Source organism: Callospermophilus lateralis, chromosome 13, assembly GCF_048772815.1.
Source record: "Callospermophilus lateralis isolate mCalLat2 chromosome 13, mCalLat2.hap1, whole genome shotgun sequence".
Classification (NCBI taxonomy): Eukaryota; Metazoa; Chordata; class Mammalia; order Rodentia; family Sciuridae; genus Callospermophilus; species Callospermophilus lateralis.
This window is the reverse complement of record NC_135317.1, coordinates 36,443,135-36,466,816: the sequence shown is the minus strand read 5'-3', so window position 1 is coordinate 36,466,816 and position 23,682 is coordinate 36,443,135. Positions and strand designations below refer to the sequence as shown.

Below are 23,682 nucleotides of genomic sequence, written 5' to 3'. Positions count from 1 at the left end.
CTTTCAGGATTTGCCTTGCCATGACTTCAAGGTTCAAATTATCTTTTGGCATTTGAAAACTGAAAAAAGACCAAACATAATTTTCAGGGTTACTTTTACCCAACTGAATGTGGATATTCCTACTCTGAATTGGTATCTTATTTTGTAAGAATATTTCCAGTCTCAGGTATCCACTTCCTTTAGATTTTAGGTTTCTCTACCTAGGCTCCTGTAGACTTGAAAGTAATACCTCTAAACTCAGTCATCTGGTCATCATCTGCTAATTTCTTCTCAGATTGGGTCATTTTGGGGAACCAAAGGTTTTGTCTGCAGGTGATATTGTAAAATTTCATTGTTTGTAAAAGTTTTATTTTGCTTCTATAAGAAATTATCACAGACTTGGTGGCTTGAAACAGTGGAAGTGTGTTTTGCCCCAACTTTGAAGACAAAAGTCTAAAATCAGAATTAATAGATCAAAATCAAAGTGCTGGCAGGGCTGTGCCTCATACAAAAGATACAGAGGAGAATCTCTCCCTTGGTTTTTCCATTTTGGTGGCCACTGGTATTCCTTGATTGAAGGTGGCCATATTCCTTCCATTTCTGTGTACTCTGTTTTATCATCACATTTGTGATTGCCTCTAGGGTATACACAGAAAACATAGGACAATCATACCATCCCCAAATTGCTCATTAAATCACATCTGAATAGCCTTTGACATATAAAGTAACAGTTATAGGTTTCAAGTATTAGGACCTTATGTCTTTGGCCACCATCGCCTAGCTTATTATAGTGCTCAATTTCTAGAATTAAATAACACTAGGTTTATTCTCTAACCTGCCTTACAAGTCTGCTTAAACAGCATCTCCAGAACTCATTAACTGCATTGACTTCAATGATGATGCAGATTCTCTGAATTTTAATTTCATTATCTGAAAAAAAAAATGAGCATAAGAGTACAGACCTTAATGCTTATTGTCAGCTATAAAAAAAAACATACCCTGCAAACTCACTATCAAAAAACATGTCTCATAACACAGCGTTAAAGGTTAGTTATTACTTTGGGATATAATTTTGAAAAGATATTGAATTAAATTGCAGAGAACCTTAAATATTCTGTTAAAGAGTATAATATGGAAAAAGAAGCTGTTGCTGGATGTGAATCATAAGATGAATAGAAATGAATTAAAGATATTTTTTTCTGGTGTTTGCCTGTAGATAAGATTGAGAAAGAAAGAAAAAAATTGTGGAAATTATTGAGTGGAGTTAATGTGGATGAACTAGGGAGAAAGAAAATCTTTGGAAAGCAAGAAATTTTTATGTCTCTCTTTACCACAGTCTCCAAGAGAGTTAAGGGAAAGTCAGTCTCTCTCTCTCTCTCTCTCTCTCTCTCTCTCTCAACCATTGTAGTCTTGGTACCTAACCAAACAAATTCTGTTTTCTCTACGAATATCTGTTAATGAACTATTTAAAATCCATTTTAAGTTATTGGTATTGGTGTCCAAATCAGCAGAAGGAATTTAGTATCAAAAGATTGTGATTGGTCAGGTTTTGGTCAAGAAAACAGGCACCAATCTTAGGAATTCTAGTCAGGAAAAGATTTTAAATGCAGGGGATTAAGGTGTTTTCAAAGTCTTTGAAAGGGCTGGGAAAGCAATGTCAAAGAGACTGCCAAGAATCTCAGAAAATCAGAAAATTGAAAGGATGGCAGGGAACTGTTTATGATCTCATTTCTAGAAGCAACTGAATGGAGAATCTAAAGAATGCCTAGAAATGGCTACAAGTCTCACTCCTGTCAAAGACCACTTGCCTGCCTGCCAGTATCCAAAAAGCAAAAGTTAGCTTCTCTTTCATCTTCCAGACCATGTGTTTCACTTCTTATTGAAGGATTTTAATCAGAACCCTGTTAGGGAGGGACTCTGGGAAATGTAAGTTCATGTTTTTCAAACATTATGGTACCAGAGAGTGTGTCAAAGGGTAAGGATGGCTCTGAGTTCCAGGAGAGGATTTAAAACAGATAGAGAATAGTTTCTGTAATGAACTGGAGGCATATTTGAGACTATACATTGAGAATCCTAAGGGGAAAGCCTGAAAATGTCTATGGAAAAAGATTGGAATTTGCCCTATTTTCTCTAGATTAGCCAAGATGAGACCATATGTTTGGCTTATTGTGTTGAAAGTTTCAACATTACATTTAAAAAAGAAAATTTTTAAAAAAAAAAAAAATATCTGTAATGAGAACTATGTGATGTGGGATGGGCTTCTTTAGATCTGAATTCTATCCAAATAGAAGATAGGTGATTGAGAATACTCACAATGGATTTCCTGCTGTGTTTGTAGCATACATTCCACCTCCAATATACTGTGATTTATTTTCAGGCCTAGTGGGAGAAGGAGGGGTCTCTACTCAAGAAATTCACAGGAAGAAAGATGGTTGTATAATTTTTTTTTAAAAAAAAGTTATCACTATAGGGAAAGAAGTAAAAGTGACTTTTATTTTTGATATTGGAGTTATATTATTATTTTAATTATTTATTTAGTACTGGGAATTGAACCCAGGTGCACTTTACTACTGAGCTACAACCCCAGGACTTTTTTTTTTTTTTTTTTTTTGAAACAGGGTGTTGCTAAGTGACTCAGGGCCTCAGTACGTTGCTGATGCCGGCCCTGAACTTACAGTCATCTGCCCCAGCCTTCCCTCAGCTGGTATCATATTTTGATGGTAGTAGAAGACAGTGTGAAAAATAATATGGATGGAAATCATGTCTTAGAACAAATAACATGAAATATCTGCCTAATCAATGCCATCATATTAAGGTTCAAAGCCACTGAATGTATCAGAATTAAACCACACGAGACCTTTGATGAGAACTTGCTGAAGATAGTGGAGGAGTACTATAATCAGCATGCAAGGGAGAAAGTCACATAATTTAAATTTTAGAAAGTTTGCCAAGGAAATGCTCTATGCAAATGGAGGCAAGGGTGTTGAGGTGGAGAGACCTTTTTTTTCTTTAGAATTATAATTTGTTTTATTAATACACCTTATGAATATCCTCACTTTTCAAATATTTAGTGTTAAATCCATCAACAAAATGTTCTGGATGTATTCATTTGAGTTTATTTGTTTCTTCTACTAGGATTTTATAAACATTCACTGACTTTAGTTTTTTCTTTTGTACAGTTCTCAGATTCCAGCACTAAGAAAAAACGTTTTTGTCATAGATTTATTTAACAGAGTTGCTACCTCAGCGTCCATTTTTAGTCTCGACATAATGTGTCTGAATGAGTTAAAACTTTCTGATGTGGTTGTGATGTGGCCTGCTCATTCCTCACCTCACTGACCCCAAACCACACACCCCTGGCCGCCAAACCCAGTACAACCTAATAGTTAGCACCGGGGTCATGTAAAGAACTTCTGCCCTCACGTATGTGCTCTTTAAACTAGGGAATGCACATGCCCCAGGAAAGGCAAAGGGATAATGACCACGGAGGTGGTCATCCCACAGGTCCTTGGTCTGTCATTCCCCCTCTGCTTCTGGAGGGTGTCTTGGACGCTGCATCCCCCTTCTCCATACCCCGGAAGGCACACTGCCCTCTCTTTGTGGACCTATGAATAATAAAACTGTCTCTATTATTTCATGGTTTGGATTTTGTCGCTTCCTCAAGTTCTCACCAGACTGACACACAGAAATGAACTCTTCTACCAGTCAGGGGCTCTCCTAGAGAGAGGCTATTTTGGTGGGAATAAACTGGAAGCAGGTCAGACGAGAGCTACAGAGAATCAGCCAGAATAAAGCAGCTTCCTATGAGAGAGAGAGACTGCTCAGACACGGAGATGCTAGGCCCTTCCCCAGGACAAAGAAGTGCCCTGTTGTATGGTTCAGATATTAGGTGTCCCAGGAAAGCTCATGAGTGAAACAATGCAAAAAAGTTAAGAGGTGAAACAATGACATTATGAGAATATTAATCTAATCAGCGGGTGCTAACTGTAGGCAGGGGAGGTGTGGCTGGGGGTGGGTCACTGGGAGGGTGCCTTTGGGGTATATATTTTATCCCTGGAGACTGGGTGGAACTGTGTCTCTCAACTTCCTGGTGTCATGTTCTGAACCACTTTCCTCTGCCACATCTGTCTGCCAGGATGGCCTGCCTCACCTCAGGCCCCAATGAATGGAGCCTGCCATCTCTGGTCTGAGACCTCTGAAACCATGCAAGTCAAATAAACTTCCTCTTCTGAAATTGTTGTTGTCAGATCTTTTGGTCACAGTATAGAAAAAAAATGACTAAAACACCTATGAAAGACACATTGTCAACATTTATGACCACATCCCCTGTAGCCCCATCCAGGCAGGGATATAGTTTGTAGCCATCTCTAAAGGGACCTTAGGACCTAATTAGAGGAAAATAAAACATCTTTGCAAGCATTTCCCTTGAGTTTGCTTTATCAAGTGTCTTCCTAGTTAGCTAAACTCACCTTGTTTGGAAATCTGCAAACTTCTTAGATAATCTTATTTTTTAATAGAGACATTTCCTTACCTGCTCTTGCTAGATTTAGCTCTACATTCCATTTGGGCATTTTAACCTTTATTATAAACATTATTCATTTAATTTAAGGTTTCCTATCACCAAGGATCACTATAAAAGGGGGTTTTAAAATTTCTATCCTTTTAAAAGGAATTCACTAAATTGAATTTAAGCTTCTCTATGGATTTTTAGATAATAAAATAAATTGAACAAAAGTTAACAGAGTATAGTATACATAAAGCTCAGTATAATAATATACTGCAAGGTTTAATAGAGCAGAGAAGGCAGCTCTATTACCTCCTGCAATTGTTGTGTATTCATTCAGGAGTCATAGGAATGGGAGTAAGGGGGAACAATTCGTTCTCTTTATGGTATACAAGTTTCTGCTTGAATGTGATGCTGTGTTTTGCATATTAAAAAGATATTTATTTGCAGGAAGATGTGACTTTAATGCAGTTATTCACATTTTTCTGACATTAGGAACATAAATTGTTCCTGAGAGTTTGTATGATATTCAAATTAAACCATAAACTAGGAGCAAAAGCAGTTTTCATTTAATAATCCTATCTGGCACAGATCTGCCCTCCTAGGTACTATTTACATTCATCTTATAGGGACTACCTTTCAGAACTCCAAACATAAGTTCTTTAGTCCCAATGGGTTTTTCAGCACTGTTATCATTTAGAACTAATGATCTTCAAGTTCTTTGTGACTTTACTATCTATGAAGACATTTTGACTCTGTTGTCAAGTGGGACAGCTCAGACTAAAACTAAAATATCTGTATATATGTTTGTTCTACTCTAAAGACCAAATAAATCAAATGATGGAAGACTGAGATCAGTGCTTGGCATGATAATTAACAGATGACCTATATTCTTTGCATACACAAATGCATACATATATCTTTCCATGAATTAACACCATAGTATTTATTAAAAGATACTGATAAAAAACACACTAAGCGTATTTATAAAAATTGCAAAGTCTTATATGTAAAAGATAACTAACAGATTTACATATGTAATAGATACACAAATTTGCTTGCCAATTCTTAGGTAATCTAAATCTATTAGCTAATGAAAAGATATTAAATTGGCTTTATTAATTTTTAATCATTTTTCTTAAATACTTCTGGTGAATTATAAGTTTAAATAGGACAGAAATAAATTTTATATTTTAAACCTATCTATACTTGCCTATTTGAAAGAATAATGACTAACCATTATTAAAAGGAAAAATACTTAGACTAAGTAAGTAGTAAATTTTATTTGAGCACAGAAAAAGTCGAACAAAAAAAAAGATTAAAGCAATTCAAGAATCGGGCAGTTCCCAGAACCAAAGCATGTGTAGAGATCTATAATTACGAATGTGATCGGACAGCATTCATAGAGAAACTGAAGTGAAACATAGAAAACAACTTAATTGACTACAACTTAGTCTCTGAGTCAATTTGGTAGAGTTTAATTGGTTAATTGGCTACAAGGTCTTTTGAAATCAACCAAAGCTTAATGATTGTTATTAAACTCTAGAAGGGTTTGGTCTGTTGAATCCAGTGCAGGTGCCCAGTTTAAACTCTGACCTCCATCAAATTTATTTTTTCAGACATTAAATATTTTTTTAATTTAAATTTTTAAAATTTATATATTACAGCAGAATGCATTACAATTCTTATTACATGTATAGAACACAATTTTTCATAACTCTGGTTGTATACATAGTGTATTCACACCAATTCATGTCTTCATACATGTATTTTGGATAGTAATGGTCATCACATTCCACCATCATTAATTACCCCATGCCCCCTCCCTTCCCCTCCAACCCCTCTGCCCTATCTAGAGTTCGTCTATTCCTCCCATGCCGCTATCAATCCCACTATGGATCAGCCTCCTTATATCAAAGATAACTTTTGGCATTTTTTGGGGGGGATTGGTTAACTTCACTTAGCATTATCTTCTCCAAATCTATCCATTTACCTGAAAATGCCATGATTTTATTCTCTTTTATTGCTGAATAATATTCCATTGTGTATATATGCCACATTTTTTTCTATCCATTCATCTATTGAAGGGCATCTAGGTTGGTTCCACAGTTTAGCTATTGTGAATTATGCTGCTATAAACATTGATGTGTCTGTGTCCCTGTAGTATGCTGTTTTAAAGTCCTTTAGATATAGATGGAGGAGTGGTATAGCTGGGTCAAATGGTGGTTCCACTCCAAGTTTTCCAGGGATTCTATGTACAGCTTTCTATATTGGCTGCACCATTTTGCAGTCGCCCCAGCAATGAGTATGAGTGACTGAGCCTTTTCCATCACATTCTCACCAACACTTATTGTTTGTATTCTTAAGAGCTGCCATCTGACTGGAGTGAGATAATATCTTAGAGTAGTTCTGATTTGCATTTCTGTAATTGCTAGTGATGATGAAAATTTTCATCATCCATCTATATCCAAAGGACTTAAAAACAGCATACTGTATTTAGACCAGTGTTTCCCAAATACGCATCAGAATCACCTAGACAGCTTATAAAAATAATCCTGCACTAACCCCAGGTTCTCTGAGCTGGACTGGGTTGGGCCTAGGGATTTATATTTTTAATAAGCTCTGAGATGATGTTGATGTTGCTGGTTTGGGAACCTCACTTTGAAGACCACTAGTTGAGTCAAGATCTGGTCCTGGATGTTGGAGACACATTATATGAAGGCAGTACTGAAAGATACTGTATCCCTAAGCCTTTTTACATGTGATTAAATCAAATATTTTGTGGTGGACCTAGCTGTATTTTTATAAAGCATTTTGGAAAATGGCCAACCATCCAAGCTGAAAAATCAAAAACACAAACTTCAATAAATATTTCTTGCTGAGTCCCACAGTCATGGCTCCAAATATTAGGTTCTTTCCTGATGGATTTTTCATCTTTATCAACCTCCTGTGTATGTGCTCACATGTTGGATTGTTTTTCACCCCTCAAACGTACATATTTTCTTTCCTACAATTGCATTCTTTAGCATTTCTAGTTGTTTATTACTTTATGAAGTGTTTAGTGGTTTCTTACTTGGCAAATTGATAATTTGACATTCCTAGCTAAATATCTCATGTGAGGAGCAAGCAAGCTTTGAAATGGTTCTTCCAGTAGAGACAACTACTGAGGTTTTTATCATCTCATGGAGACATCTTTCAATTTAAGATTAAGAATAATTTAAGATTACTTAAAGTTTTATTGACTTTTCCCCAGCCTTTAAATATTAAGAGGAATTAGATTTAAGACATATGCTCACTACAAAGTCCTGTCAGCATTATGATATCAAGAAAATTGGAATGTGTTTATAAAAGATGAAGTTAATTATCTTATGGGTTACTCGTGTATTGATTTATTGAACTGATGCTTATGGGTATTTGCTAAATAAAATAGGCCTCTGTAAGTTTTCCATTATGTGTTGTAAAAATGTAACTCAAGTAATCGTTAATTAATTTATTTATATTCTGTGAGAAATTATTTTCCAGTCTGTTATGAACACATGATGCAATTTTACTGAACAATTTGGTTTGGTTTGGTTTACTTAAAGTTTTGATTTTTATTGCTCAGAATGCTTCAGTGCTCATAGTGGCTTATAGACCAGTTTTTTATTTAATATTAGTAAGACTGTAAATATCAAGAAAATATTTTGTTATCTAGTTTTATCCTTGACTTTCTTAGTGCCTCAGTTCTTATCTTGGTCTTATCTGTATAGAGCATATATATCAAGTATATAAACTATATATGATATGTATCTATAAGTGTGTATATTCATATATGTATATATTTCTTAGCATATGCTACTGTACTGCTAGGTAGTTAGTCAGCCTTGAATGGGTGAGCAGAAAAAAGACATGTGAGGTGGCGGGGACCGAAATCCATAGGAAGGCTTATCTGACAGATAAGCGCCTGCAAGGCAGGGGCTTAGTATGCCAGCCCTCCCCCACCATAGTTATACCCACTTGAGAAAAACTGTAGTCTCAAGATCAGGTCACTCTCTGTCTGGTGGCCTGGACTGTCCCTTATCACAGAAACTGTGGCAAACTCCATTCATCTTGGCAAATAAAACATCAAGACCTTCACAAAGATCTTGCTGCGTTAGTCAGCTTTTTCCCTGCTGTGATTAAAAATCTTGACAAGAACAATTTTAGAGGAGAAAAAGTTTATTTGGGAACTCACAGTTGCAGAGATCTCAACTCACAGATAGTAGGCTTCATACCTCTGGCTTGAGGTGAGGCAGAACATCATGGCAGAAGAGTCTGTCAGAGGGAAGCAGCTCACGTGATGATCAGAGAGAAAAGAGACAGAATTCACTTGCCAGATTCAAATACATACCCCAAAGGTATGCCACCAATGACCTGTGTCCTCCAACCACACCCTACTAGCCTTCAGTTTCTACTCAGTTAATCCCACTATGGAATTTATTCACTGATTGGACTGAGGCTCTTATAACCTAATCATTTCTTCTCTAAACTTTCTTGTGTTGTCTCACACGTGAGCTTTTGTGGGACACCTCACCTCCAGACCATAATACTTGCTGAAGGCTATTAAGAGGGTAACATAATGATTAAGAGGGAAGTAAATTTAGGCAAAAACAGGTTGATTCCATTTCTTCTATGAACACCACACCATCTCTTTGAGGTGGTCCATGCAGTTCCCATGCTGTCAGTCAAACATCAGCAGGTGGACTTGGGTGGGTCTCTGGAAACTTCCTGGGACTCCCCCCAAAATTGGAGGGCAGTAGGGGCACAGCATCATCTCTCTTCTAAGAGAATCTACTCTCTCTCTTGAGAGTGTCCCCTTTACCCTTTTCCTATCCCTTCTAATAAATGCATGTCTGTCACTCTGAAAGACTTGTGTGAATTTTTTCTGGCCCAATCTCAAGAACTGGGATGAGGACAGGGCCTTAAGGCTGCCTCTGTTTCACGGGAGGCCCATGCTGCTGTAATATTACTGTATTTTATGTATTTTTGTAAATAGCATTAAATTTTAAGAACAAGGTGAGATTTAAATAAATAAAATTAAAATTTAAAAAATACAGGCAATATTAACGACTTTTAGAAATCTGGTAGTTCTGTGAACCTTGTTTTAATTGGAATAATTTATTATTTACTGATAATTATTTTCCTTTTTATGAAGTAATTTCACTTTTCTCATTATTCCTCTTCACCATAATTACAGAGTTTTAAAAATTCTACAATTATAAGATTAAATGAGGGAATATACATAAATGGTGTTTTCTTTAGTTAACTAAAAAAAATTAGTCATTTTATTTGTACCATCACAGCATAAGTAATGTAGTTTTTGGAATAATAAAACTGTGTACGTATCTAGATTTTAATAACTGTGTCTTTGCTATTTTTCAGATTTTCTTTATATGTTACATTTTCAAAAGGATGTAGTGACTACATCCATTGCTTCATAAATGTATAAAGTAGCTTTATAACCTCATTTATACTTCCTATGAAATGTTGCATTGTAGACATTTTAAAATGCAACTTTTAACAGCTATTTTTGTATAATAGTTAAGATAAATAATTTGCAGAAGTAACAGAAAGAGATGCAACAATTTTAAAATTTAGATAAGATTAAAAAATTAGATTTCATTTCCAATAGAATATAAGGACAGTAAAGAAAGTAATGTTCCGGGGCCAGGCACTGAGGAGAGTAACTTGATAGTACACAAAGAAAACTAATTTTATGTGGCTTAAAGAGCTGTATAGCATTTCACCATATAAAAATTGCATGATAATTATACAAGCTTAGAGGAATGATCAATGATAGTTTTAGTATATGAAAACTTAATAAATAGCAAGTGCTTGGAAGAGAAATGGATTCAGTGCCTTGGTCCCTGGAGAAGAAGATACCAAAACCAGAAACAAAGCTTTCACTAGGGGGAGGTGATTTGCAAGACAGCTGATAAGAAGGACAAGAGGAAAAAAAAAAAAAAAGAAAAAGAAAAAAGATATCCAGGGGGAACATTTTATTGTGTTTTGGGGAAATGCAGTCCCTCAAGAGTGTGTGTGGCCAGAGGAAAGCCTGATGTCAAGAGGGAAATGAAATTACTCAGCTGTAAGATAGGAACAGAGCTGGAGAACCTTGGAGAATACCTTTGCAAATGTCAGCGAGACTGGAAAAGAGACAAGAAAGTAAACTGCTGCAGAGGATGAGAGTCTGAGCAGCCAGAGTGGCTGGTAGGTTAAAAGTCTGGCTCACAGGGAAAAGAAGCCTGGATGCCCAGTTTCTATCATTTCACAGCCTATTGAGTTGAGAAGAATTGCTGCTAGCCATTTTGTCTGCCAGAAATAAACATATACCATCCTGGGAAGAAGATAACCTTCCAGACTCAAATTTTCTGCCTATGGTTACATACAGTGTAGCCTATACCTGGAAAAAATAATCTTCAGAAATGAGGGCAAAATAAAGATATTTTCAGACAAATGAAACTAAGAAATTTGTCACCATCAGTATCAGGCTGAAGAAATTCTGCAGCTGAAGGGAAAATCATCCTAGATGAAAATGAGTATTGCATTAGCCAATGAAAAGCCAACAGACAATACAAATGAGTTGAAATGGATAGTGACTATGAAATAATAATGTTTATGAATTTAAATAGTTATATAAAATATGAAAATACCTAAAATTAAGGTCATAAAATCAGAAGGGGACATTTTTGCATCATCAGTACCTTTGGCAATATGCTTCTCCATAAAAACTGTCGAAACTATCAAATGCATTTTTCAGAACTCTAGAATTCAAAGTCTTGTAACAGTCCAAGAATGTTGCAGAAAGATGGTTTGATTTTCTATGTCTAACCCCATCCAAATCTTCTCAGATCCACAACTAACTCAAAACCAACAACCTTGCAATCTTCCTTGCTTAAAACAAAATGAAATAAAACAAAACAGAAAACTAGCAGCTTAGAAGACTCTGCCAAAGTTACATCCCCAGAAAAGTACCAGTATTTTACCTGTTTGTCAGCTTGCTGGAAAATTCCATTAGAGTAGAAATAAATAAAATAGAGATTCAAGAAACAATAATAAAGACAATAATGAATCCAAAACCCAATTCATTGAAAAGAGAAACTGAAAGAAAGAAACACATTTTTCTCTAGAATGATCACGAAAAAAGAGAAAAGACTATCAAAGAAGTTATTAAAATGAGATGGGAAGAGAATGCTTTACAAATGACCCTACAAAAATGAAAAAGATTTTAAGGTAATACTATGAGCAAGTGTGTGCAAATAAGGTAGGTAATGTCAATGAAATGGTCAAATTCTTGGAAAAACATAAACTACTGACATTTACTTAATAAATAGAAAATATGAATATACTTATAACAACAAAGGAGACTAAACTGATAATCAAATAATTTCCCAGGAGACTTTGCTGGTAAATTCTTTTAAATTTTAAAGAAGAATTAAGCCGGGCCCAGTGGCACATGCCTGTAATCCCAGAGGCTTGGAGGATGAGACAGGAGGATTGCAAGTTCAAAGGGAGGCACCAAGCAACTCGGTGACACCCTGTCTGTGTATAAAATACAAAACAGGGATGGGGATGTGGCTCAGTGGTCCAGCGCCCCTGAGTTTAATCCCCATACCAAAAAAAAAAAAAAAAAAAAGGTAAGTCTTTGAAAACTTTAAAGAAATAGAATAAAAACCACTTTGTAATTTATTCTCTGATGAATTGTTACTCTAATAACAAAACAAGACAAATTTATAGCAATATTCTCTATGAATACAGATGTAAAATAACTGACATGCAAGCAGATTTACCTAACTATAGACAAAATGGATTATTTGTTATAAATAAGCAGAATATATGCCAGAAATATAAAATTGATTTAACATACAAAATTAATAAATGTATTTTATTAATTTAAAAAAGCATAAAAAAACAAATGTGCTCCTTTCAGAAAATACAGAGATGGCATTTGACAAGAGGATTTCTTCAATTTGATATAGATCAAACATAAAACTCCATAACTTAGATATTTAAACATGAGGTCAGGAAAAAGACAAGCATGTATGCAGTGTTTGTTCTATCATTGATGTATTGTAGGTTGTAGCCAGGACAACTGAGGAAAAAATTATATAAAAAGTTTCCATATTGGAAAAGAAGAACTAAAACTCTATTCAAAGATGACATGACCTTGTGTCTAGCAAAACCTAAGGAATCACACACAAACTATTAGAATAAATGAGTTCAGCAAAGTTGTAGGATACAAGACCAACATAATAAATTAATTGTCTTTATATGTATTTTATAATGAGCAATGCAGAGAGGAAATTATTTCATTTGTAAAAGTTTCAAGACCAGTAAAATAGGAATCATTTGAACAAAAGATGTACAAGATTTATACACTGAAAACTATAAAACATTGTTTAAAATATTTTCTTTAGAAATAAATAAATAAAGACTAACATTTCCTAGTATCAAAACTTATCACAAATCTATTATACACAAAACACAATGGCACTTGAATCAGGATATATCTACAGAGCAACAGAATAGAATTGAGAATCCAAAAATATACCCAAACTTCAGTAAAGATGTTGACACCATTCAATGGAAAAAGAATGGTCCCTTAAACAAATGGACCTTCTGACAACAGGGTAAAAATCACATGCAAAAGAATAAAGTTGAACCCATGCCTCATGCCACATATAAATATTAATGGCAAATTAAGAGATAAAACTATAAAATTCTTAGAAACATTGGTGAAAACTTGCATGCTTAAATTATATATCAGTTTTGGATATGACACCAAAATCACAAGCAATCAAAAAAAGAATAATTTTGAATTTCATGAAATATAAAAAATTTACGTGCATGAAGGAGCAATATCAAGAAAGTGAAAAGAACACCCAAAATAGGAGGAAATATTTGCATATTGTGTCTGATAAAGATTTAGTATTCAGAGTACATAAGAATATCAAAATAACACAACTGAACAATAAAAAGACAGATAATCCACTCTAAAATGGGCAAATTATTTGCATGGGTATTTTTCCAAAGAAAATATGCAAATTTACAAATATATGAAAGATGCTCAACATCATTAGTCAAGGGGAAATTAAACTCAAAACCATGCATACAATTTACACCAATGAGTATGAATGGTCATTATCAAGTAACTGGCATTAACAAGCTGTGGAGAAATTGGAACCCTCATACTTATTTGGGTGGTAATGTAAAATGATGTGGGCAGTTCCTCAAAACATCAAACCAAATTATCATATGATTCAGTATTTCTACTCATAGGTACATACCTAAGGAATTGAAAACATTCACAAAAAACCTTATATATGAATGCTCCTAACAGCATTATTTGGCAATGATTCTTATTCCATCCAATGAAATATAATAATAATAGCCAATAATAATAGTGGCAGATACTCAATGTCTATCATGTTAATAAATGAATAAACAAAGAGTAGTATATCCATATAGTAGAATACTACTCCACCATAAAATAAAATATTGTTATATTAGATACCATAGGTGAACCCTGAGAATATTTCCCCTAAATAAAGCCAAATACAAAACTACATTGTTTTATTTCACCGTTATTATGTCCAGAATGGATCCATAGTCAGAAAGTTAATGAGATAGGGAAGATGGTATGATTAAGGGGTTACTTTCTGAAATGATGAAAAATGTTCTACATTAGATTTAAATAGTGGTAGATTTACTATTCTACGAATATACTAAAATCCTCTGAATTGTTAAATTTGTAAGTGTAAACTTTATAGTATAGGAATTGTATCTTAATAAGCTATTTTTTTTAAAGAGAGAGAGGAGAGAGAGAGAATTTTCTAATATTTATTTTTTAGTTTTCCGGCAGACACAACATCTTTGTTTGTATGTGGTGCTGAGGATCGAACCCGGGCCGCACACATGCTAGGCGAGCATGCTACCGCTTGAGGCACATCCCCAGCCCCAATAAGCTATTTGTTTTAAAAAAGAGCATAGTCAATTTTAGATTCCAACATTCATAAGGTGAGGAATGAGTTTTGTGACTCTGTTAAATCATGTTTTAATTACTAAAAGAATGTTCACTTAAAAGATTTTTTAACTGGTAGAATTATGAAGAGGGTAAAGTAGCATAAAAAAGCCTTTAATAACTCAGCAGACAGAATGAAGGAAGAAGAAGAAATGTAAAACAGTTGGAATAAAGAGAAGAAAATGATATGGGAGTGCAATGTAGCCCTAAAATGGCTACATTTACATTGACTGTGTTTAGGCTAAATATTAAAGTCAAAGACTGTCCAACTGGATGAAAGGTAACACAAACAAACCCAACTATTGTGCCTATAAAATAAACATATTAGGTTAAAAAAAAAAGACTAAGCAAGTTTGAAAATAGTATGATTAAAAAAAAAATAATATCCCAACACCAAAATAAGAAAGCTGAGGTAACAATGTAAATATCTGAGAAAATAGACATTATGTCAAAAATACCACTGGAAGTAGAAGATCATTTTATAATCATAGTCATTATGCCAAACATACCTTATAATTCTAAATTTGGCTATCTCTTCTAATTTAATTTTAAAATTACAAATAAAAGTTTGACAGAATGATTAAAAGGTATGATATAAATAGATAAGTCCAGAATTAAAATGGAAATTTGGACACACCTCTCTATGAAAGAGAGAAAATAGACAAAAATTAGTAAGTACATAGGATTAAGCAGTATAATTGGCAAATTAATTAATTCACAAATATAGAATGCTATGCCAGTGCAATTCACATGCATAAGATAGCTTTTTAATTTTCTAGTCACCATGTTAAATAAGATCATAAACAGGTGATATTATTTTCACTTAGATCAGTGTGTCAATTTTCTCATTTCAACATGATATCAACATAAGCTTAGATGTGGCTTTTTTTATTCTCAAGGTCTGTCCATGGTATACCATAATAACAATATTGCATTTTATGACTCATTTGAAATATTTTTTTCTTTATCATGATTAATCTTTATAATCCAAATGTGAATTTTGCACACTACATTGAAAGTCGAACACCAAATCTTCATTGAAACTGTTCTCTAGATTTAATAAAATTTACAATTGAAAAAGTAGATACATATATTCAAGTCATTTCAATACATTTAAAAGTTCGATACTCAAAATACTATTTTCATTTCATATCATATTGAAAGACTGGTTTATCATGTTAGAAGAATTTTGGCATTTATATAGTATTATGTTTATTTATTATATTTAATTTTGTGTCAGTTTGGCTAGGTTGGTACCCAGATAGCTTGTAAAGCATTATTTCTCAATAGACTGGTGAGGTGTCTCCAGAAAAGATTGTCATTTTTTGGACTGAATAAGAAAGATCTGCTTCTCACCAATGAGGGGAAGCACCTTTCAGTCCATTGAGGGCTAGGATAGAACAAAAGGGCAGAGGAAAGGCAAATTTATTCTCTATTTAGGAACTGACACACCCATCTTCTCCCAGAGACTTTAGAATTCTGGGTTATCATAGCTTTAGACTCTATGTCTTGATCTAGTAGCCCCACAGTTTCTTAATCTTTCAGCCTCAAACTGATAATTCACCATCATATCCCCTGGTTCTCAGACCTGTGGACTTGTACTGAGGTAGGGTCACTGTCTTCTCTGGTCCTCTAGATTGCAGATGCATATCCTGGGACTTTTCAACCACCAGAATTGCATGATCCAATTCCAATTCCAATTCCCCTAAGGTGTATCTACCTGTCCAGAAATGCTTTCAGATTTTTGATGGAGTCATATACCTGATAACCCCTCATAAGTTGAAAATATCACATGGGAAATAAACATTCAATACACCTAAGCTAATAAACATTACGGCATAGCCTTGCCTTCTTAAATATGTTCAGAACCACTTCCATTAGGGTAAATTTGGGCAAAGTCAGCTAACAGGAGCCTATGTTATAATAAAGTATTGGTTACCTTATGTGATTTATTGAATACTTGGATCAATGCTACGTGACAACATAGTTCTGAGAACCAATATTTTCCTTTGAGTACAAGGCTGATTGGGAACCATGACAAACTGATGCTGCCCTGCGTCATAAAAGAACATTGAACCACGCACTGCTAGCCTAGGAAAGACCAAAATTTTAAATTTACAGTTTTAGCTGAATGTGAAAAGTTGAGAAAAATCATAAGTCTAACTGTTGTAAATTGAAGACTCTGTGTGTGTGTGTCCTGTTCTATTTCAATGGAGAACCTCAACTATTACAGTATCAGTTTCAAAATTACAATTGTATATATTATAGAAATTCCTTATCATTGTACAACTGCACATTATTAACATCAATTGTAAAGGGTTATGTCACAAATTAGAAAACAACCAGAAATGTCAACAAAGCATTCTTGCTTTGTCATATACCTGATAACCCCTTGTAAGTTGGAAATACCATATGGAAAATAAACATTTTTGTTTTGTCACAAATTTAAAAACAACCCTAAATGCCAGCAAAGCATTTTTCTTGCAAATTTGTAGTCCATTTGCAATCTGTATTCAACTTGTGTAATAAATGCCAGCAAAGAATTTTTCTTGCAAATTTGTAGTCCATTTGCAATATGTAGTCAACTTGTGTAATGCTCTCAATTGTATTTAATTGAACATGCATATTGATTTATGTTAGAAAACTATGTAGCACCATTATTGACTTATTTTATGTATAGGTACCTATTTTGACATAAATTTTGCACCTGTCACTTTGTGATCAAGGTCACAAATAAACTTTTTATTTCCCCTTAAAGCTTTAAATTTAGCTTGTTTGTCCACAGTACGAAAGTATAAATCACACTGCCAGCATTTTTTTCTTTTTTCTTTTTTCTTTTTTTTTTTTTTTTTTTTTGGTTATTGACAATTTGGCAAACACTCTTATTTTACAAGAAAATCTCAAATTGGAGTTCATAGTACAGTAAATCTTTAAAGAAGCTCTTCCACAATGCAATCGACCAATATTGGCAAAGAGATTACAATCTATTAAAGTCATTGGCTCCTACTTCCTTTAGTGGTATATGTGTTGGAGGTGATTCATAGTATTATTATAAACATGTAGAACTGAGTGCATGAAGGTTTTCATAGAATCTGCCTCAGAAAGCCATGCACATTTATGTTTTAATGTGTATCACACAATAGCATGAAACAAGAAGGGAAATATTTCTTGTTTAAAAATGCTAGTAAATCTGTTGTTTGACCTAACATTGATGGAGTACTGTCTGTTGTGATAGAAAATAATTCCTATCTAGTTGAAATTTTTATTTAAGAAATACATGATGCAAAAATATTTATATCCAAAAATGTTTTCAGACCATGATTTAATAACTTTTTTCTTTTTGTAAATTTTGAAGAACTTTGAAACCTACCATCCCAAACTATAAAGTTTCTTTAGTAACACTTCCCAAGCTGTTGGGAAGTGTTATTAAAGAAAAGTATCTCCAAATTTTCAATTTTTAAACCAATGCGTCATCATTAAAAATATCTTGAATTCTCTGGGCAATTATTTGGTAGCTTAATAGATGCTCTGTCATTTATTTTCTCATCTACATCTTCATTTCATTGTCTTTGCACTTGCCCTATTAGAAGATAATATCTATTTCTTGAAGATACAGTGACTTTATTCTGATATTCTCTGTCCTTAGCATACTGCTAGGTATAAACAACATTCAACTAAGTCTTTATATTCCATACTTAAAATTAAGTATAAAATACTTAATTTGATGGAGGAGACTCATCAAAACATGCTGAACAAGAGAGTATATGAGTACATGTCAGAGAATAGGAAATTGTAAGAGAGCATTTTTGCAATTAATTTGCTGGAGTCTGCACTTGAGGACAGGAACAATGTCATTGTTTCCCAAGTTAAAATGTATTGCACAGTCATTGTGTAAGAATAGGTATCCATTGCGATAGTCTTTACATTTCCTCTGTTCTGCTATCCATGGTTTCAGCCACCCATGGTCAACCATGGTCTAAAAATATTAAATAGAAAAATTAAAAACACTTTTTAACTTTAAAATTATGTTCCATTTTGAGTAGTTTGATAGAGTTTATCCCATTTCACTCTGTCTGGATCATGAATCTTCCCATTGTCCAATCTATCCACATTGTGTATGCCACTTAGCCTATTGGTCACTTAGCAGTCATATTGGTACTAGATTAACTGTTTAAGTATCTCAGTGCTGTGTTCAAACATCCCTGATCAATACAGCTATTATTCTTATTTGCTTCAGTTGTTAATCTCTGTGCCTAATTTATAAGTTGTTTGTCATATATATGTATAGGAAAAATAGCATATATAGGGTTTAGTGTTATCTGTGATTTCAGAAATTCAATGGGGGATTTTAAAATATATTCCAATGGATAAATAGGTTATACCTTATAAACTTTGGTAGAAAAAAATATTCTCAGGTATAGAAATCTCAAACTCATTTGAACCATTGTATTTTTATCTGTATTCCACTAATTTGTCATTAAGAAGGATACTTGATGAATTAGTTCTACCCAGCTCCTTGACTTATGTGTAGCATCTGCTGTGATTCTACTGGGACACAAATTCTCTGAGATGCTCAAGAGTCACAAGGGAGACCATCCATCAGATATGTAAGACTTGAGCTGAATACAGCTAGTAATTTAAACCTTTTAGCTTAGGAGATGTGAACATTTAATAAGAATTTGACAAGCTCAGTTATAAAATACAGATTTAGTAATATAGAACTAGTAAGTATGAATGAGATAGTGCTGAAGATTTCTTAAGGGAATACATTTAGTGATGTTGTTACCTGTAAAATGCCTGGCCCAGCTCTTCGATACAAATTGGTAATGAAAGTAATATGCTGGAGTTCATGACAGAGCCATGCCATTCTGCATAGTATTTTCCTGCAGAGGAAATATTTGATGGATAGGAAATTTGGTTTAGAATGCAAAAGAATTAAATTAGAATTCTGCCATCTACTGTAAATCTTATCTAGTCTAAGGTTTAGTTGCATCATATTCAAAATAAACACTGTACCTCATTTGATAAGGGGGCAGGTGGAAAATGCATACATTGCTTACTTAAATTGCTGGCATATGGGAGATTGTTCATATTCTTATTTTTAAATTAACAATAATTATTAGACTTTTGTTTAGTTCTTTTTCCCCCTGAAAATTAAAGACATTCCATTCATAGCCCAATATCATCCTTAGTAGTAGGTTTTCCCTAGTGTAGTTGTCATTTTTCTTTTTTAGCCAGCTATACCTAACATTCCAGATGATTTTCTGTAGATTTGTTAAAGCTACAGTTCAGCAATCCAATAGGGAATGATTAGTAGAAGTGAACAGAATTATTAGAATAAATTTGTACTGGGAGTGATTTTAACATTGGTCTGGTCAGGAGTATAGCCTCTACAGGTTCTTTTATTCATCTAAGATAGTATTACAATTCTCTTTTTTTTATACTGATTTGATATGTTAACATATTATCTCATTCCCAAGTAGCGTTTATCATGATTTCATAGAAGCAAACTGTATATCTGGAAGCATTTTTCAGATCACAATTATTGGCTTATCAACACATTTCTCAGGGCTCATGTAGTTCAGAGGTGAAGCATTTTCCTAGCATGTGTAAGGCTCTGGGTCCTAACCCCTGCATTGCAAAACCAAAACAATAAACATCAGATTAAACCACATTTCTCCTAATATATGACAAGATTGTTTTTTCCGTTTTTTTTTTTTTTTTATAACTTTAAAAGGGTAGATATTTATCTTTTCTACCATAGGAGCCTCTGGCTTTGGTACATTGTTTGGAACAAAAGAGCTCAATAAATGTAAATCTCTAAATTCAAAGATAAAAAGGGATGCAATATAATCTTAATGAAGGAATTCTTTTGTTTTTAATAGGAATGTGATAAATCAGGACAGCTGAACTAAGAAGCTTTTACAATAGGCTAATATTATATGCAGTTAAGATTGTTTTTGTATGTTTTAGACCCTTAAAAAATGTTGCTGCATTTTGGTTTTTGAGCTTATTTTGCAAAGCAGGATTAAGAAACACAAATGCATTGAAAATTACAGTTTTAAAAATTTGTTCTATTACCATAAATCTAAATTTACTAGTTTGTACACCATTGCTACATGAACCAGAATCTCTTGTGTGTTTGCTTGCCAGTTGTATTTTAGTGGGAGAGATGGTTTCTGACAAGGGTGACATTTGGGGCATTAAAGTTTCTTTAGTGAAGAGATAGCAATCAGAGTAGAACTTGGGACTTCTTCAATATGGTGTCTTTGATTTTTTGACTGGTGCCTTAAGAGAACAAAAATATGTAATTAATGTATTATTTTCTCTGCTTCTTTCATTTTTATCAAAGATGAGTGGGAAGTTTTCACAAAATGTATCTATTTTTCTGGACATGTTTATACTTCTTGAATTGGAATTTATCTTATATGGGCTTCTCTACAGTACATCCATTGTAATGTGAGGAGCCACTATTGTTAAAAGAAGCTACATTGAGCTGGTTGCTGTCCTGGGTGCTGGGTAAAATGATAGTCAATGCTTGGGTGAGATACATAAAGTGAAGGTGAATATAGAGTGTGTGAATGGGTGAAGCGGTGGCATTTGTGCTGAAAGTGAAGAAATTAAAGGAACTAGCTAGCTGAAAGTTGTCAATGAAGAATTAAGAGATTATTGAAAATCAGGGAATTGTGTAAAAGTCTAACTGATCTATATGCTGCTGCTAAATAACCTGTGGCAGAATAATAATGGGGAAAGTATAAAGAACTAAGATGAGTAGATGGTAGGATAGGAGTCATATTCTTCTGGGCCCAGGCAGGAAATAGCCCAAAGAATTTAAACAAAGAGAATTTACTGGAAAGACTAAAATTATATTTCTATTCAGCAGCTCAGGAGGCTGAGACAGGAGGATCATGAGTTCAAAGCCAGCCTCAGCAAAATTGAGGCACTAAGCAACTAAGTGAGACACTGTCTCTTACTAAAATACAAAATAGGGCTGTGGATGTGGCTGAGTGGTCGAGTGCCCCTGAGTTCAATTCCTGGTATCTTCTCCTTTACCAAAAAAAAAAAAAAAAAAAAAAAAAAAAAAAAAAAAAAAGACCATATTTCTAGATCAAACTGTAATACATTTATGATACAAAAACAATGTAGTTTGGTGATTTACGGATAATGCAAAGTGAAAAACTAAAGCAGTTCATGAACATCCTTTTAAATATTGGAAACCTGGATTGGAAAAGTCCAACTAGGAACTTTCTGTGGATATAGAAGATAATCCATCTTATTTTTTTTAATTCATTAGATTAAGGAAACTAAAACACCTACAAGTAGATGTCCACCATCTTCTTACCTGGATCTTAAGATCTTTTACTGTTGGCCTGTGTATCTTATTTTGGCCTCATCATCCACCCACTCTGGAACATCCATGCTAATCTATTTGTTCTCCAACTGTGACAACTTCATGCCATTGTATCTTCATCCAATAATCTCATAGTCATCTTTGCAAATTAATCTGTGACTAAACTCTTCCATAGACCTTTCCCTAACCATTCCCTTTAATCTGATCAAATAGTTATTTTTCTGAGCATTATCTCTATTAGAGCACAGGTCCCTGAATATCATAAGTATTAATTTACTTGTCTAACTCCTTCTTGATTCTGTAGACATCTCCAAAGAAAGGATGCTAATTAACTGGACCATGTAAGTCAACTCTAATCATGGTGCTGGTCTTATACTAGGCGACTCTGAGAAAAGATTGGACACCATGAATGATCAAAAGAAAACAAAGTTGAAATACCTAGAATTTGGAAAAGCGATAGCAGTTGTTGAGTGATAAACAGAAGGCAAAGGAGACTGGAGAAAAGTAACATCTTGAAGATGAGATTAATTCTCTAAGCTTCTATAGGTATAGTTTTAACACCATATGGATCAATTTCTTATAAATTATATTACTAACTCATATATGCAAATGTTACTTTTATTAAATTTGGTTATATTTTACATGGATACGCATAAAAATTGTTTTAGAAAAGAGGAAAAATGAAAATTCTTGAGCTGGAATTTCTCTGGGGAAATCACTAGGTTTAAAAGTCAATTTTCTCATGTTTTCTTTAAGTTTTAAATTTCCTTCCAGGGATTACTTTTCATTCTCTTTTAAATTAAATCAAAGTTTTCTAACCAAACCTTTGCCGGAATATCATGAACTCAAAGCAGTATTCTGAGAAAACTTTTAGTGAGCTAATTAGAAAAATTGATTTTTTAAAATTATTTTTATTATTTCAAATATAGTAAATTATTAGCATTCAAGAAATCAATATTTTTATCTACAAAGTTTCTAAAACATATAAATATGAACATCCTATATTTTTATTCCATAGAATCAACATTATTCAAAACCCAGGATAAAACTGAAAAGAAGTTATTTTTATTAAATGAAAAAAAATTCTGCCATTTACATGCCGTTACTAGCAATGCCTCAGAATAGAACCCAGTTGTGACATTTTGCATTCATATTATTATAAACACATGGAATTATCTACAAAACACTGTAGTGGTATTTGTTTACATTTTAAAATACTTCTAACATGATCTGCATTTTTTATGTATTCAAAATTTCAACTGGCCTTTCCATCACAGGTCAGGATGCTATAAATAACCAATAATGGCAATTGCTGATGAGCAAAGCTGTAGAATAATATAAAGGTCAAAGAGTGATAATTCATGATCTTCTTTAACAAAATAAACAAGGCTATGAAATAGTGATACTGAACTTTGATGGCAAATCACAACAAAGTACTGGTACATGAATCCCCTCATATTAAAATGATTGTGAGAAGGTTCAGACCTAGGACCAACTTTCTATTCTTTCAATGAATGTGCTACTCCAAGGGTTGGTTCTCTGTATTAACACAGTAGAGTAATAGTCTCAGACATCATAGCAATTACTTACTCATGCTCTGTTGCTAAATGAATTAATAGTTCAGTATGGTCCATTTTTTTTTAATGGAGCAATGGCAGAAGTATTTAAAATCTCATGGTACCATAATCTTTAACATCTGCTGTCTCAATATGTGAACATCCAAATGCATAAATCATTAGACATAGTATAACTGCCCTATGTTTTTCAGATCCTGATAATATTGAAAGAACAAGAATGTGACTAGAAAAC

At 33.7% G+C, this 23,682-nt stretch overlaps 1 protein-coding gene across 1 annotated transcript in view; it reads left to right on the top strand.

Moving 5' to 3' along the window:
- The window catches only part of Malrd1 (MAM and LDL receptor class A domain containing 1), a 638,713-nt gene that overhangs the window by 224,474 nt on the left and 390,557 nt on the right, over positions 1-23,682 (top strand). The gene's annotated exons all lie outside the window — the stretch shown is intronic.